Source organism: Ictalurus furcatus, chromosome 7 (genome assembly GCF_023375685.1).
Source record: "Ictalurus furcatus strain D&B chromosome 7, Billie_1.0, whole genome shotgun sequence".
In the NCBI taxonomy this organism is placed as follows: Eukaryota; Metazoa; Chordata; class Actinopteri; order Siluriformes; family Ictaluridae; genus Ictalurus; species Ictalurus furcatus.
The window spans coordinates 23,917,155-23,933,922 of NC_071261.1; the positions used below are offsets into that span (position 1 = coordinate 23,917,155).

Consider the following 16,768-nt stretch of genomic DNA (forward strand, 5'->3'; position numbering starts at 1 on the left):
TTAAGGCACATGGTTCGTTTGTGGAAGTTCCAATGTAACGTGAGCAGAGTAGACGATTTTATTGCTCTACTCGCTAGGGTTAAAGAACTCAGAGCTTGCTCAGTTAACTTTGCCATTGAACCATGAACACAGCACTAAAGCATGAGCTGACTTAGTGAATTGGTATCCGCCTTTCTAATATCCATGTTTTGAGAACAGATCACTGAGAACAGATCACTTAACAAAAACCCAAGTATGATTAGCTTTTTTTGGTAGCACTCCCTTTTCTCAACATTCAGCTCTAAATAGGTAATCCCCACAGCAATACAACATATCTTAACAAATCCAACGTAATGAACATAACTCTGCTTTAGTTTGAGAATAACATGGCCCGTCACTTTATATGGAGCTTATAATTGGCATTAATTCTGTTGCCACATGTAACTCAGGTAGCACATGTTATGAGAGTATTTTGACAAGATGTCTCATTTGATTTATTTTGAACTACAAATAAAATGAAGGTTTGTGTTTACTTGGGTTCTTTCATTTTCGTAGGAATTGTGTTTGCTGGTTTAATAACTTAAAAAAAAAAAAAAGTTAAACCATCACAGCACAAAAAAAACCAACAAATAATAATGGTAAATGTGTTTTAATCAAACAATGTGTAATGGATAGCTGCACGGTGACACAGAGGCGGAGTCCGTTCCATTGAGTGGTGTTTTAATTAATCGGAAAAAAACACAAAATCAGTATAACTAAACTATCTAAGCATACACAGCCTAAGAATTATGCTGAGTTTTTATCTTAATGGAAGGGAAAAAAAATAAAGATGAAGGGAAGGGTGTGGTTTTCGGAAGCAATAAAAAGAACAGGTGACTAGGTGAGAGGAAGTGGGACGTGGAAACGGCGGAACTGAGGGTGTGTTTGCCAGGAACCATGCGAATGCTCTTACTGTGGATTATAACCTTGTGGATATTGATTCAGGAGGCTGGCTTTGAGGGTTCGGAGGCACATCACGGGTTTGAGATTCTATCTTGTAATACTCTTGTGGAGAACCAGTGTGCTTAAATCGTTGGAGTGTCAGAGTGTTAAGCGGACTCTGACTGCCGGTTTCCCATGCTTTCAAGTTCATGAACCCCTGAATATCTAAATCACCAACACTGAAGTACTGCTAATAAAGTGAACAATTTTTTTTTGAAGAATTATTTTGGGGTTAACTTTTTACTACCTTTTGTGTGTGCGTGCAATTTTTCCTTTATGAATAGAGGCTTATTTCCTTATTGTTTCACATATTAATCCCATGTATGGGGACTTTTTATTTTGGTTATTTAGGTTTTTATGAATGAAAAAGAGATCTGGATTTTCTTACAATTATTGCATGACCTGGAAATAATCATCTTCCTTTTTGAGAATTTTGAATAGCCTACTGTTTTTTCCACTGAGTGATATCCAAATTATAAATAAGCGACTGTTATTTAGACTGTCTGGTGCCCAAAACCAATACGAAAAGTACCACACTACAACCTTCTGAAAGTGCAAACACAATGGTCCTTAGTCATCAAAGTTGTGTACGGTCAAATCTAATCGTAAAATGAGTGTACCCAAAATTCCAACGACTCTGATGTACAATGAAACTCCCATCTGGTTAGAATGTGAGTAAATCTGAGCTTACCTTTTTTAACAAACTGACAAAACCAATTGCAGCGTCATCATCAAGTATAGCAAAGTAATATTTGTTTTGGAAGACAGCTATATTTATAAACAAACCTTTAATTAAAACTGTAAAGTAGGCTTGCTGCATTAGCTGGTGTTCCCAGTGTTGGGGCCGCACAAACAATTCCATCACTTGCCCACCACCCCACAGTCGTTTTGCCTTTTTAACAGTAATAAAAATCATTTAGTTCAGTTAGAGAACGGATGTTACAATTAAAAACTGAACACGTCTGCTCAGTTCAGCATGAGCCGAATAAGTCAGAGTCGCAGCACAGACCAGCAAGAGTCGGATTTCATTTAGCACGCGCGAGAGTGAGGTGAGCTGAATGACAAGACCATGGAGGAAGATTTGGTTTCAAAAGTTCTATGTTTGTCATTGTACTGTTTTGTAGTTGTTTTTTTCATTACAAATAATATTGAACCTACCATTCAATCAATTACCGGGACCAAACTGCCACTAATTCGAAAGCAAAAGTGAAATGTCCACGGCCACACAGGCATTCATAAGCGAAGGGAAAAAACACAGCCTCCAATATATTTTCAGGTTGGTCTCGTGATGCTGTGATCATTTGTCAAATTTGGTGATGACTGGACAGTATTTGTAAGGGGAATATGAGAGTGAGTGAGTGAGAGAGAGAGAGAGAGAAAAAGAAAAAAAACTGCTCTTGGAAAAAAATCAAAAGGGCAGAAAATCCAATATACCAGAAAAAAAATCTGCCTTACTCAAAGAAGCAGAAGAAAGTGGAATTGTGTTTCTATGACATTGCATTGTGGAGTTATTATTGTAAACATATGTCCAAAACTGCGCACGGTGGCTTAGTGGTTAGCACCTCACACCTCCAGGGTCGGGGGTTCGATTCCCACCATGGCCCTGTGAATGCAGAGTTAGCATGTTCTCCCCGTGCTGCGGGGGTTTCCTCCGGATACTCCGGTTTCCTCCTCAAGTCCAAAGACATGCATGGTAGGGTTGTCTAAAGTGTCCGTAGTGTATGAATGGGTGTGTGAATGTGTATGTGAGTGTGCCCTGTGATGGATTGGCACCCTGTCCAGGGTGTACCCCGCCTTGCGCCCGATGCTCCCTGGGATAGGCTAGGATAAGCGGTATAGAAGATGGGTGGATGTCCAAAATCAGCGGTGGCACTAGAGGGCTCAAGCAGCTTGCACCAAAGTTGCTGTGAAGGTAGAGGTGCCTGCCCTCCAAATGTGGGCTGTCATACATTGCTATGTGGAAGTATAATAAGGAAAAGAAAACATACAACTCCAATAGGGGGACCATGCACCCCCAAACCTAGGCTACCTAATTAAGATGTTTTACTCACACTATGTGCAACCATGCATAGCAAGAGGTGTAGTGATACATTGAACTGTCATGTGCACTGCTACATAGCCTCCAGACCTGCTTTTTCTGAACCTGTATGCTTACATCTCTGTTGTACAAAAAAAGCAGCTTTATTACATGGCCAAATTGGCAGTGTGCATTTTTTAATAAGATCCAGACAAAGGAACTGTGAGGAAATTTCTCTAGAACTATTGCACTTCAGTTGACCACAATTGCTGTAGTTTTTTGCCAAATAAATCGAAAAGCAAATGACTAAAATATGATTAAAGCATATCTATTTTCTTCACAAGACAAAGACTAAATGCAGATTAGTTGTTAAAATTAACACTGGTATTTATCAGTACATCTTTTTTAAATTATGTCCCCCACACAGTGCACTGTTAGAGAGAAGATAGAAAGATTATATTAGATTAATGTTTCCTCTTCAAACTGACCGTTTAGGTGAACTCGATCATTACAGAGTTGCATCTAGCCTCATAAACAGAGTGGTGAGCCAATCATAAAGTGTTGGAAAAAATATCCCAGGGGTTGAGGCATCATGGCAACAGAGATCTCCCAGAAACAGTGTGAGGTTTTAAGACAGGAGAAACAGAACACTGCACATGAACATGCACCTTGCCTCCAGGTGAGGAGGGCAAGCAGTTAAACAGGTTTGGTCTTATCAACCAAAAACAATTCCCATTTTTCTTACAAGCATTTGCATAAACCAAACAAAATGGGTTACTGTATTATGATACAACTTTGTTTAAGACTGTCTCACAGGTCACTGTACAAGATTTAAGACATGTATATGCATAGAACCATACTTAATCAGTAATACTGTACACCATTTCCTCCATGTTTGTGTTTTGGTAAGAGTATCTGTAATATAGATTTCTATTTACAATTTCTATTATGTTTAAACAATTGCTTCAGGGTAAAATCACTAAAAAAAATTATGTAAAAAAAATTGATTTCCTTTACATCAGTCATATCTACAGTATATACATTCGTCATGTACATTAGCGTATTAGCTACACCTAAAACATTTTTTATTTGTATGGACAGTCATCGATTCGACAAATCTCTCCATCACTGACTACATTTACATGGACAGCAGTAACGTAATTATTGACCTTATTCTGAATAAGACAATATTGTGATTAAGGTGTTTACATGAGTCGCTTTTAGAATATTCCTTTCATGTTCCCGTTTTACATGTTATAGAACATAGATCGTTTAACAGCACACGTCATTACGTCCCCATGTCACACCGTTCCCTCCAGAATTTCACATATCCACATACAGTTCGTCTTCATTATGGTACCGTATCCAGTTTTGGGTTTTTGAATTTTACGAAAGCTCCAAGTGCAGTTAATTATTTGTCATGCTATATGTGCTAATAGACGACTGCTTGAAGCCGTGGGCTGCGTCTGAAACCGCGTATTTACCTAGTGTATAGTAGCTGTAATATGTGTATTTCTCCGACTATATAGTAGGTAAGTACGCGGTTTCGGACGCAACCATGCTCTCTTGTTTGCCATCAAACGGTTGAGCGCTGCCTTGTATGTATGTGTCCTGTCGCAAAATGCAGGGAAAACTCCCACACAATAGTGTGATTAAGGTGTGTATATGTCTGTATACACATACGTTACACGTATATGTGTAATACACGTCGATAATGCGACTAAAACAGGAGTACCGTGTCGATACAGTGTCCATGTCTCACAACCACACAGCACAGTGGTCAAGACAACCGCTCTATACACTGCAATCTTTGTAGCTAATTGTATGCCATGGTCGTTCCATAGCTGCTTGGAGAGTCTGCCAAAGGCAGCACTGGCCTTGGCCGGTTGAGTGCTGATGTCGTTGCCAGTGTTTGCAACAGATGACAGAACACTACCAAGGCAGCAAAACTTATTGACCGCTTTAATAACTGTCACCAGTGATTACAGCTGGAGTGGTGTAGGACTGCAGGTTTTCCGACTGTAACATGACAACCATTTTCTTCAGACTGATAGGGAGTCCAAAATGATGAGCAGTTCTGGAAAAGTAGTCAAGAAGTTGCTGTGCTACATCCTGAGAATAAGCTAGCAATGCACAGTCATCGGCAAATAACGGATCACATGGTATTGCCGTATGGACCTTAGTTCGTGCTTGTAGTCTATGCAGGTTGAAAATACTGCTATCAGTCTGAAATTGGATTGGAACACCAAGGTTGCAGTCTTTTAAAGTCACCAATAACATCATGGAGAATAATATACTGAACAGCAATGGGCAATTATGCATCCCTGCTTTGTACTATGTGTAACATCAAACGGAGCTGAAGTCTCACCGTTGTTTAGTATGCGGCTGAGCATCCAGTCACGGAACAACTTGATTAGACTGGTGAACTTTTGAGGGCAGCCAATCTTCCTGAGGATCTTCCAGGTGGACAGACACTACTCAGTGAACAGTATCAAATGCTGGTTAGATCAGTAATCTAAATTGGTTAGATTGATGAAGACAATGTACATTTCTCCTGAATATGTCACGCAGTGAAGATCATGTCGGTTGTTCCACAACCCCCAAGAAAGTCACACTGACTCTCAGGGAGAACGTCCGAGATGAGGACATGCTCAGATAGTTGATTTAGCAGAAACCAAGGTAGCACCTTCCCAGCAATTGACAGAAATGAGATGCCACAATGATAGTCACAGCAGGTATGATTCCCTTTCCGTTTGAAGATATGAACAATTAATCAGTGCATCCTTGAGGTACTGTCTCGTTGTTCCAGATGCTGACCAACAGCCAGGTGAGGTGCCGCACCAACTGAATTCCTCCTTCTTTGTAAACCTCAAGTGGAATGAAGTCAAAACCTGGAGATTTTCCAGAAGAGAGGTGTTTGATCACACAAAGTACTTCTTCTATAGATGGGAAGTCAGTCCAACTGGAATGCCTCTTCCAGTTGAGGAAGCTCATTGAGTACTGTGTCATCAAATGGCGATGGCTGATTCAACACAGTCTCAGTGTGTTCTGCCCATTGGTGGAGTGTCATCTCCAGGTCAGTTAACATGGTAGATCTGTCTTTGGAGCGTACAGGAATGGAGCCAGAATCACAAGGTCCATACACAGCATATACATTAATTTACACCATAATAGTCTAATTTCCTTCTTAGAAAACATAGGGAGTTACTGGATAACTATACGAGACATTTCCAGGTATGAAGTCAGGACAACCAATTAGAATTCACCTGAAGCACCGCATTTACATACAACACACTGTTCGATTTTGGGAAGTGTGGAAAAGACAAGTATTCGTCTCAATCCCAACGATGCCACAGCCATCTACAGCCACAAATCCAAGAGTGCATAACTGCTCCTGCTCTCTGTGAGAGTGACAATAATCCCACCAATCATGGGTTTCTGAACTCATTTATACAGAATGGGGCATGTTCAGGTGCCAGTGATGTAGCATGAGTAGTAGTTCAAAAAGATATGGTGGCTTCACACGTCTCTGAAGAAGCACGTGCTAGCACTCACCTTCCCCAGTCTTAGAGGAGAAGCAGCAAGTGGGTGGGAACAGGCAAAACGCCAAACTGAGGAGGAAAGAAAACATAGAAATGTAGGTGTGCACACATCAGCCCATCTGTGTGCCTCTTCACACTTACCCATAAACCCCCTCTCCAAGTTGGGACGTGAAGGTATGTGAAAGTAAAAACCAGTCTTTACACAATAACTTGATCGGGAACAATCATTGGCTTCCTGTTGGCTGAATTCCATTGACAATCAACTGTTTTTCTTTCAGAGCTCTCTGTGTGGGAAATTATTATTAATGCCATCATTAATGCCTGTGCATATGCAGACCACCTCTTAAGGCCATTGTACACCAAACCACAGCCCTTTAGGTTTAAATGTATTATTTGATTATCTATTACTGTAAAGAACAATGAAACATTTTTAATATTGTATTAATAAGGCCCCTATAAATCACTTCGAATTAGAAGCACATATTTTTAACCAGCTCTTTTCATTTGTCGAGTAGATTCGAGACTCACACATTGTTATACACCACAGTGGAACTTTTTGCCTGGTTTATGCATGATGTGTCTGTATTGGTGAGTACTGGGTAGTGCTCAGAATGATGTAATAACAGCAGCTGTGGCCAGGTGTTGATTGCTGGAATTGTGTGCTTCTTTTGTCATAACCGTCATAAATACACATTGCAGAAGGCAGACACCTGATTCACAGCAGTTGAAATGTCAACACTCTAAAGCCACAGCTGTATGCACCACAATTTTGCAACAAGTAGAGGAAGTGACCCAATGGCAGCTGTAAATGATGCTTCCATAAAGTACTGAATACTTATCGAATTGAGAGATTTTCATTTGAGTTTTAATACATTTGGGGAGGGAAAAAAAACAATAAAACTTTTCACTTTGTCATCACGAATGATTGTGTAGATTAATGGCAAAAGTAAATGTAATCCATTTTAAATTAAATCTAAAAAAGCGAAGGGCTCTGAAAACTTTCTGAACCCACTGTATACTTCAAAATTAGATTAATTTAAGGATACTTAACATCCTTTCAGAAAGTCATATTGTGACTAGGCTTGTTACAGTTTCAAGGTTGTAATTGTTTTGGCAGTAATGAAGATTAAAAATGTAATCTCTGTTAAATATTAGGTGGGGGTTTGGTCTGGGATAGTTTGTGATGCAATCTTAGTGAAGCAGGAGTCCTCGGAGTCCTACATTCCCACAGGTTTAAGACCCGTTTTGAATCTTAAAATATAGGATAATATATTATTAGCAAAACTGCAAGAGCTGGTGACTGATGAAACTTTATATCCTCTCCCAAAAACAGACACCTCTAAAAACAAAGAGCCTGGAGCCTCGGTTAGGTGTTTAAGTAAGTCCGAAAATATATCATGAATATTGCCTGTATTGAACTCTCAGATTATTCTAAACGTGCATTACCACTGTAAATGATCGAATAAAGTTTATTAGCACAAAAATAGCTTATTGTGGGAAGCCACTTCCTGTGCATCAAGTTTAACATGCGCCAGTTATATCACCGCAATGAGCTTTTAATTCTACAAGTACAGTGCTCCAGTGGCTCCCGTTCAATACACGCAGATAGAAAACAGCCTGTGATGTAAAGAACGGCCAAACAGCAGAGACACGCAACAGGTCAGGAGTGGCATTGGATGTATAAATAAAAATGAATGAATTCAAATAAATTATGGCTTGGGTTTCACATCTTCAGCATCAGTTAAAACTGTATTAGTTTGGTCAGAAGCTCAGCGTTCTTTTATTTCTAACAGTCAGTATGTTTACATGGACAACAATAATCCGATATTAACCAGATTAAGACAACACTCTAATTAAGAAACTACCATGTAAACAGCAATTTTTTATTACTTTAATCATATTAAAGTCATACTCGAAGTAAACACAATTCGAATTACGACATGTGGAGTATTCCTGTTTTAGTCGCATTATCGAAGTGCATTACAGACATGTACACGCCTTAATCACATTATTAACGTAGTGTGGGAGTTTTCACCGCATTTTATGACGACAAATACACACGGCAGCGCTCAACCGTTTGATAGCAAACAAGAGAGCACGGCTGCGTCTGAAACTGCGTACTTACCTGCTATATAGTAGGCGAAATACATGTTATATAGTTGGCGAAATACGTGCGTTTAGGCTACTATATAGTAGGTAAGTAACAAGTTTAAAATGCAGCCCACAGCTTCAAGCAGTCGTCTATTTGCACATCTATTTGCACTATAGCATGACAAGTAATTAACTGCATTTGAAGCTTTCACAAAATTTAAAATAAAAACACCCAAAACTGTATACGGTACCATAACGAAGACGAACTGTATGTTGATACGTGCAATTCTGGAGGGAACGTCAGACGGCGTGGGGACGTAATGACGTGTGCCATTAATCTCTCAATGTTCTATAACATGTAAGACGGGAACATGAAAGGAATATTCTAAAAGCGATTCATGTAAACACCTTAATCACAATATTGTCTTATTAGAATAAGGTCAATAATTAGATTATTGCTGTCCATGTAAACGTAGTCAGTGACCGTATTCACCTACCTTACACGTTTCCTGTAATGCAGTTAGACAATACATATAAAAAGGTGCCAAGGTTAGAACCAGGTGCGTACAGGTATGTGCAGGCCTTCACACATGCAGCAGGCTTTTAAACAATACAATATGGAGTGGAATAGTGGAAGTTATATATGTATTGTAGACCTACATACTGACGAGCCTGCTATGGTCTGTCAAAAGGCAGCTTAAACACTCATTACAATCAGCTGTAATGCTGAGGACTTGCTCCACACACCTGATCTAACTCAGGAAGCTCTGGATAATTAGCTGATGAGTTGGATCAGGTGTGTCTGCATTAGAGGAAAAACTTGACAGCTGAACCCCTGGTCCAGATTCTATATTTAATTTAGCAACAGCATTCAAATCTAATATGTTCCCAGGCACACATGCCAGACTTTTTTATTTTTTTTATTTTTTTATTTTAACCACATCAGTTTCATGAAATTTAGATTCTCAGAATGCTAATTAAGAAACCTGGCAAAATTCAACAGTAAGTCTGTGATACTTTTGGCAAGCTGCAATGCAACACACATCACTAGGGCTTTTTCCCCCAAAAGCATGACTATCTACAACCACAGAGCACGTATCAGATACTTAATTACATAGAAATTTTAAAGCAAGGAAACCAGGACCGGCAGAGAAATGCAGGAGGGTCAGGTTGTTGTTTCTAGCGCAGCTCATATCGTCGCAACATGCAACACTAACAAAGCAGATACACCGAACAGTCTGATCTTATGTTCCTGATAAGTGTCCAGACAAATCGATATATTCACATGGTACATTCCCAAATGCACTTAATATAATGCAGTGCCATCCTAAACAGATTATATTAAGTAAATATAATCACAGTAAATTATTTCACCTATGCAGCACAACCTTATCAGCACCAGAAGACGACAAGATTAATGTAGTGAACGAGGCTGTATCTGAAACACACAACCTGTGATCTATGCATGGCTCTGGGTGGTGGCTGTGACCTTCAACCCCAATGTGCTGCCTTTCACTTCTCTCACACATTTTACATGAATTGCAAAAACATTCACTGAGGATTGAGCATGCAGAAGCCCAATATGGACGCTTGAACTACACTGGGGGTATGTCTTGATCAGCTCCCTAGTTCAGTAGTCAGGGCACTGATCAGGGAGTCAGCCATTTTAAGGGCTGTCTCAATTGCAAAATCCTTTCAGTGCACTGGAACTTTCATGCCCTAAACAAATCCTATAATGCACCACAAAAAACAGAGCATCGATGCTCACTACTGAATTGCTTTACTGGAAATTACATGTTTTCTGAAGCCTCTCAGCTCGAAAATAATTTTTTTTAAAAAGGGGGACAAACTCAACCAACTTCGTCTACAAAATGTAAGTAGCTTGTTATGGCTGTTGCAGCTCTCAAATGATTACATACGTTAGCGATTATTAACTTTATTTGACGTCTAATATATGGTTTGTTTGAGTCTAACGACTTAAGTGTTTAATAATTAGTCTTTTTTTAAATCCACTAGCTTGCCTACAATCCTGCTCGACATATCATATGACAGAAATAGGTGTGATTAAGCGAACACATTTATATATGACAAACAGAACTTAAATAATTTTATTCTTTTCATTTTTGCTGACGTTTTACAACACGAGTATGTAGTCATGTTGCGGGAAAATTAAGATATCAGTGTCCCGATGTGTAGGCAGTCAGGGTCCTTACCAGTGCCCAGACTCGTGTACAGGATATACTTATTCGCTACCTACTGAACTAGGGAGCTGGTTGAGACATACCCTAGGTGTGCTCACGCAGCATTTGTTTTGCATGTATTTAGCATGCTGATGTCTCAGCTTACTGGGTATGTGAATCTCTGCCAGACTCTTAGCATAGAATCTAATGCCAAATTTATGGAAAGTATAAAATTGACATAGAAGACTCATATCCAGGAGGTCTGTGTTATTTTGTTACAGTGGATGAATTCACACCGAGCCATTATCAAAACTGAGTTCTTGGCCTACTTGACAGGTCATTTGAATGGCTTTAACCCAGACTACAACTCAAAAACAAGTCACCTTACAAACTTACAAAAGTTTAATTAAAATGCATTCCTCTGGGTTCTTAATAAATGGGAAACATTATTGTGCATATTAGGAATAAGACATGACAAAGTGCCCCCACTTATACCGCAGTGTTTTGCCAATGATTGCAATTTTAAAATACATTAATGAATGACACGTCACACTTTTTAAACATTTATAATTACACTCAATCTTGTGGAACATCCATGTGACAGGTTAGTTCCTCTGATCACTCACGTTATAGCAGCTGTTCACTGTCCAACAATGCTCTTTTATTCTAACCCTAACCCTAGCTTGTCATATTACCAATAAACAGAAAGTGTAAACTCCTTGGTCCTGAAAACTTTCCTGTGGCAGAACACTTATTGACGGTTACAACGCTGACACCTGAGACGCCTTCCATCAATTTTAAATAAACAATGCCAATCATGTGGCGGCAGCAGCACAGTGCCTAAAATCATGCAGATACATGTCAAGGACTTCAGTTAATGTTCACATCAAACACCGGAATGGGGAAAAAGTGTGATCTCTGTGACTTTATTCGTGGCATGGATGTTGGTATCAGACGGGCTGGTAAAGGAATATTTCTTAAACTGCTGAGCTCCTGGGATTTTCACACAAAACTGTCTCTAGAGTTTACAGAGAATGGTAGCTCTACAGGCTGAAACACCTTGTTGATGAGAGAGATCAGAAGAGACTGGACTGAGCTGACAGGAAGTCTATAGTAACTCAATTAAGCACTCTTTACAACTGTGGTGAGCAGAAAAGCATCTCAGAATGGACAACACATCAAACCGACACTGATTATTTGCATGTTTATGTGCCCGATAACTGATATGCAGAACCGATATTTATGTATTGTTTTACTTCTGTTTCTGACACAATGATAAACACCCCGACTGAACAAACCGTATTATTTATAACAATTTTGTCAATTTCACTTCCTCCTTGAATACAAAACAAGTCTTATTTATACACAAATAAATAGAGGGGTCAGAAAGAGTGCAAAAAATAAAGTGCCCTGTTACTAAAGTGACCTTTTTTTAATAAAAGCTTTGATGAGGTTAACAAACAGGTAAAACAAATAAAGCACATAAAAATAATTCTAACAAATAAAAACAGATGCCAAAAAAAAGAACAAAAAAACAGATGTAGTGCTGCAATGCACAATTCTCATAACACCCACAAGATGGCGCCATTTATCGGTGGATCCGATATTACAAAACTGATATCCAATTATGGAAAAATGCTTAATTATTGGGAAAAACATGGGTAAAACCGATTATCAGTCGATCTCTACTTATTTGAGTTACTATAGCCAGTCTGGACACTCTCCTCTGGTCCCTCTGATCAGTAAGGTTTCAGTCTGCATACCCTCTGCTCACATGATGTTTTTTTGTTTTCCACACCATTCTGTATAAACTTTAGAGACTTAGAGATCACTGAAACCAGCCCATCTGGTACCAACATCCATGCCATCAAAGTCAAAGTAATCAAAGTCACAGATCACATTTCCCCCCATTGTGATGTTTGACTTAAACATTAACTGAAGCTCTTGACCTGTATCTGCAGGATTTTCTGCACTGTGCTGCTGCCACATGATTGGATATCCGCATAAGTGAGCAGGTGCTCCTATTAAAGTGAAAGGTGAATACACATGTGCTTTGCCTGGCAGCTGGAAGGACCATCACAACAGACTGGACATCTGCCCAATCAGAGCAGAGTGTGCACTCTGAAAGGTAGACTTTACAATGAATCCTTTAGAACGGATCATTTAAGAACGGGGGGGGGGGGGGGGGGGGGGGGTTGTTATTCTGCAGTTTAAATTATGAGCACATCAAAGTGTTTTTTGACCTTGGGTGCATGTAAATCTAATCTATTGTATGAGACCTCTAAAACAAAATTAGGCACATTTTAAAACCATAATATGTGCGCTTTAAATAAATATGTATTGAATGGGTAATATTTCCCCCCACACTTGACTGCAAAAAGTTTGAGAACCTCTGCACTAAACACACACTATTTTATCCACTCCCAAAGACAAAATGTGTTGGAAATCCAGTGCACTCATGATATCCCACAATGCACTGCTATGGGTTATTGTCCCAATGATGTCCAGGGCATGTAGTAGTGCACAGTGTAGAGAAAAAGAGTTAATGCAGTGTCTCGGACAAGTCATTATAAACAATCATGAGTTTCATACTCAATGAACAACTTCTAAATCATTACTATTCTATTTAAACGGAGCTTCAGCTTATACACATACATCGCATTTAATGCATACTAATGCACTAAGTATACTATACTATACTATGTATGTAATACTGTAGTATACGTATTAATGTAATATAAGCAGTATATTGAAGTACACACACCTAGTTAGTGTGTTGTTTTGGACTCTCCCCCTTGCCCTCCTCCTCCTGTAACCGTGGCCTTCACACTCCGCCACAACTCACTCACAAAACGTATCTATAAAATAAACTCTCTCCCAGGAAAATATATCACCCTCCATTGAATTAACACTCTACCCAATTCAAGGTGGACACCGAAATGGACCGCAATAACGGAAACTACCAAAGAATTGACGGTATTTGTAAGAGGATATCAGGCTAGCAGGCTAACGTTAGCACAAACACTCAAGGAGAGACGCTGCGTTTGCTCACCGTGTTTTCTGCAGCTCCAAATGCAAAGTTGTTGTTTATTTGTTGCTGTTTTTACTTCGAGACGTCTCGTTTTTCGCGCATGGGATTGTGGTGTCCGGCTGCTGGCGTGCTCGTCCTCTAAACCCGCGCTGTAATCCTCATAAAATTGTGTATAATAGCTATATTATTTGTATTTGCTCTCTCCGACGGTCGCTGTGCGCTGATAGCTCTTGTCTACTCGCTGCTCTTGTTTGTGTTTTAGGAAGATGGCCGCTGAACCACGTGACTCCGGAACTATACGATTCAAATAACGAGGGTTTACAGCGCCCCTAGCGGCGAATACCCGTCTAAGCACGTCTGTACAGGCAACACTAGTTCTTAAATTAAATAAATGTAGATTAGCCAGTTTACATTTGTAAAATCCTAGCCCGGTATTTCACGTAGTCACTTTACACTTTACACCTTGTATCTACTGAGCCACTTTACATGTCCACTGTCATTCACTTTACAGCTTTATTTAAGCACATAGTCTTGTTTACACTACTAATTTTTTTTCCACTTACTTATGTGGTATTGTATTTTGTTAATCCGTTTGTTTATTCGTTCGTTCATCTTTATTAACTGCTTTATCCTAGTCAGGGTCGCAGTGGATCTGGAGACTATCCTGGGAACACTGGGTGTAATGTGGGAATACACCCAGGATGGGATGCCACAGCATTGCAGAGCACCTCGGGGCAATCTAAAGTAACATCATATAATTATATACAGACATCCTTACATCCAACAGAATATATGTTTCCTTGGATTAACTGACTAAATAAGAATGAAAAAGTTATCCATGTCCATCCATACATTTTCTGTACTACTTGCCCTACACAGGGTTGCAGGGGAGCCTGCTCGGGGCACAAGGCAGGAGACATCCTGGACTGGGTGCCGATCCATCAGAGGGCACAATAGCACACACAACAGACAATTTGCCAATCAGCCACACATATCTTTGGGCTGGGGGAGGAAACTGGAGTACCCAGTGGAAACCCCCGTAGCACGGGGAGAACATGCAAGCTCCACACACAAAGGGCGGAGACAGAATTCATACCCCCAACCACAGAGGTGTAAGGCAAACGTGCTAACTCAAATTCAAGGAAACATAAAGTCTGTATAAGCATATATTTTTTATATACCTTATGTTATGTGTAAACAATTTACCTGAGCTGCATCTTAAGCATTTCAATGTACAAATGTGCTGACGTACTTGAATTCACCTGACAAGCATAGAGATCAATAAAACTGCTTTTTAAAAATTTTATTTACCATTTTAACCAATTAATTGTGCAGATAGGAAAGCTATGCACTTTCATACATCAGTTGTATTTACAGAAGATTCAGTAGATAACATTAATTAACATTACACGACACCATCTAACAACAGCTTGAACTGTTTGAAGGAACATGTTTTTGTGCGGAGATGGAACACACTCTTTGACCACTTTACTAGGTACATCTGCCTACATTTATTCACCATTTTATCAGGTTAATTGGATATGCACAAAGTGCACTTTGGTAGGTGTACTTGAGTGTAGCTACAAGGCAACGGTGTGTTTACTCAACCAACACCCACACTTACATTACAAGACAATTACAATTACATTAATTCATTCATCAGGTCAATTTTCTTTACAGTCTATAGCTACCTAATTCACACAAATACCTAGATGCCTTTATATTCCGTGTAGAGAGTGAGTTTGAACTGAGTGTGATTTACAAGTATGGCTGGAGAAACATATTTAAGTGTTTACTAATAAAATTAATGAACACATGTAATTCACACCATGGTTGTGACCGTGCAACTTTTGTAGTCTGAACCTTCAGTATCTGGTACAACTTACACACTGGTCATACAATACAACCTGGGGCAGCAAAGCTTTCGCATGCTCTCACCCATGTTAAAACACATCAGCTACTCCTCACTACGATTGGCCAATAGTGTCGCGCCTACTGTGCTCGGATTGGCTAATCGTGCATCACTTTATGACTTGACTGATCAATCTCAAAACAGAAGGCGGGATTTGTCGGAACACGGCAGGGTGTTGTACTAACAATGAAAGTAGGGCAGTGTAGTATGGAAAATGAGATGTGTTAGCCATAGACATATATATATATACATACATATACACATATATATATATATATATATATATATATATATATATATATATATATATATATATATATATATATATAATTATATTGATTTGTAATTATATGTCTATGATGTTAGCTCCACATCAGCTGACGTGTTTACTGTCTCGTTTCAATGTTAAAATATTCTCACTAAATATAATACACTCACTATAATGTGAAGCCTTGAATATAGAAAAGAAAGGAGAATTGTTAACACTTTTCCTCTTTGTTCCTTTAAGATTTGACCGACCGATCTCAAAACAGATCCTGTGGAACTAAGAGGAAAAGTGTTTAAACCCCCCCCACAAAAAAAAAAAACCGGGAAAATGCAAGGTGCCAGTGTAGAACAAAAGGGTTACAATACTTTTGTGCATATACACCATAAAATAAAATAAATTAGAAAAAGAGTAAATAAAATGTATGTTGAGTGTTGTGCATGACTCAATCTGACTCAGTTGAAAATTCTCCATTGTATCCATTACATTAAGACCAAATTGGATAAACTATACCCCAGTGTGGATGAAACATGTGATTGTTGCAATACTGATAAGGCAGATTTAACCCACATGTTCTGGCCTTGTTCCAAACTGAGAGGATTTTGGTTCTCAGTTTTTGATAGGTTAAATTTAGCTTTGACTTAAGAACCCAACCTAACCCAATAATGGCTTTGTTTGGTGCCAGAGGAGACCATGTACAAATATTGAAAGATAGGGACCAAGCCTTTGCTTTTGCAACCTTGATAGCTAGAAGGAGAAATACTTCTAGA

The 16,768-nt window shown here is 39.2% G+C and overlaps 1 protein-coding gene across 2 annotated transcripts in view; it reads right to left on the reverse strand.

Annotated features, from left to right (window-relative positions):
* Window positions 1–14,070, reverse strand: part of gigyf1a (GRB10 interacting GYF protein 1a) — a 34,643-nt gene extending 20,573 nt beyond the window's left edge. For both annotated transcript variants that reach the window (XM_053629354.1, XM_053629353.1), the window contains exon 1: window positions 13,843–14,070. The gene's annotated coding sequence lies outside the window, so the exon portion shown is untranslated. The remainder of the gene's footprint in view (window positions 1–13,842) is intronic.
* Between the last annotated feature and the right edge of the window lie 2,698 nt (window positions 14,071–16,768).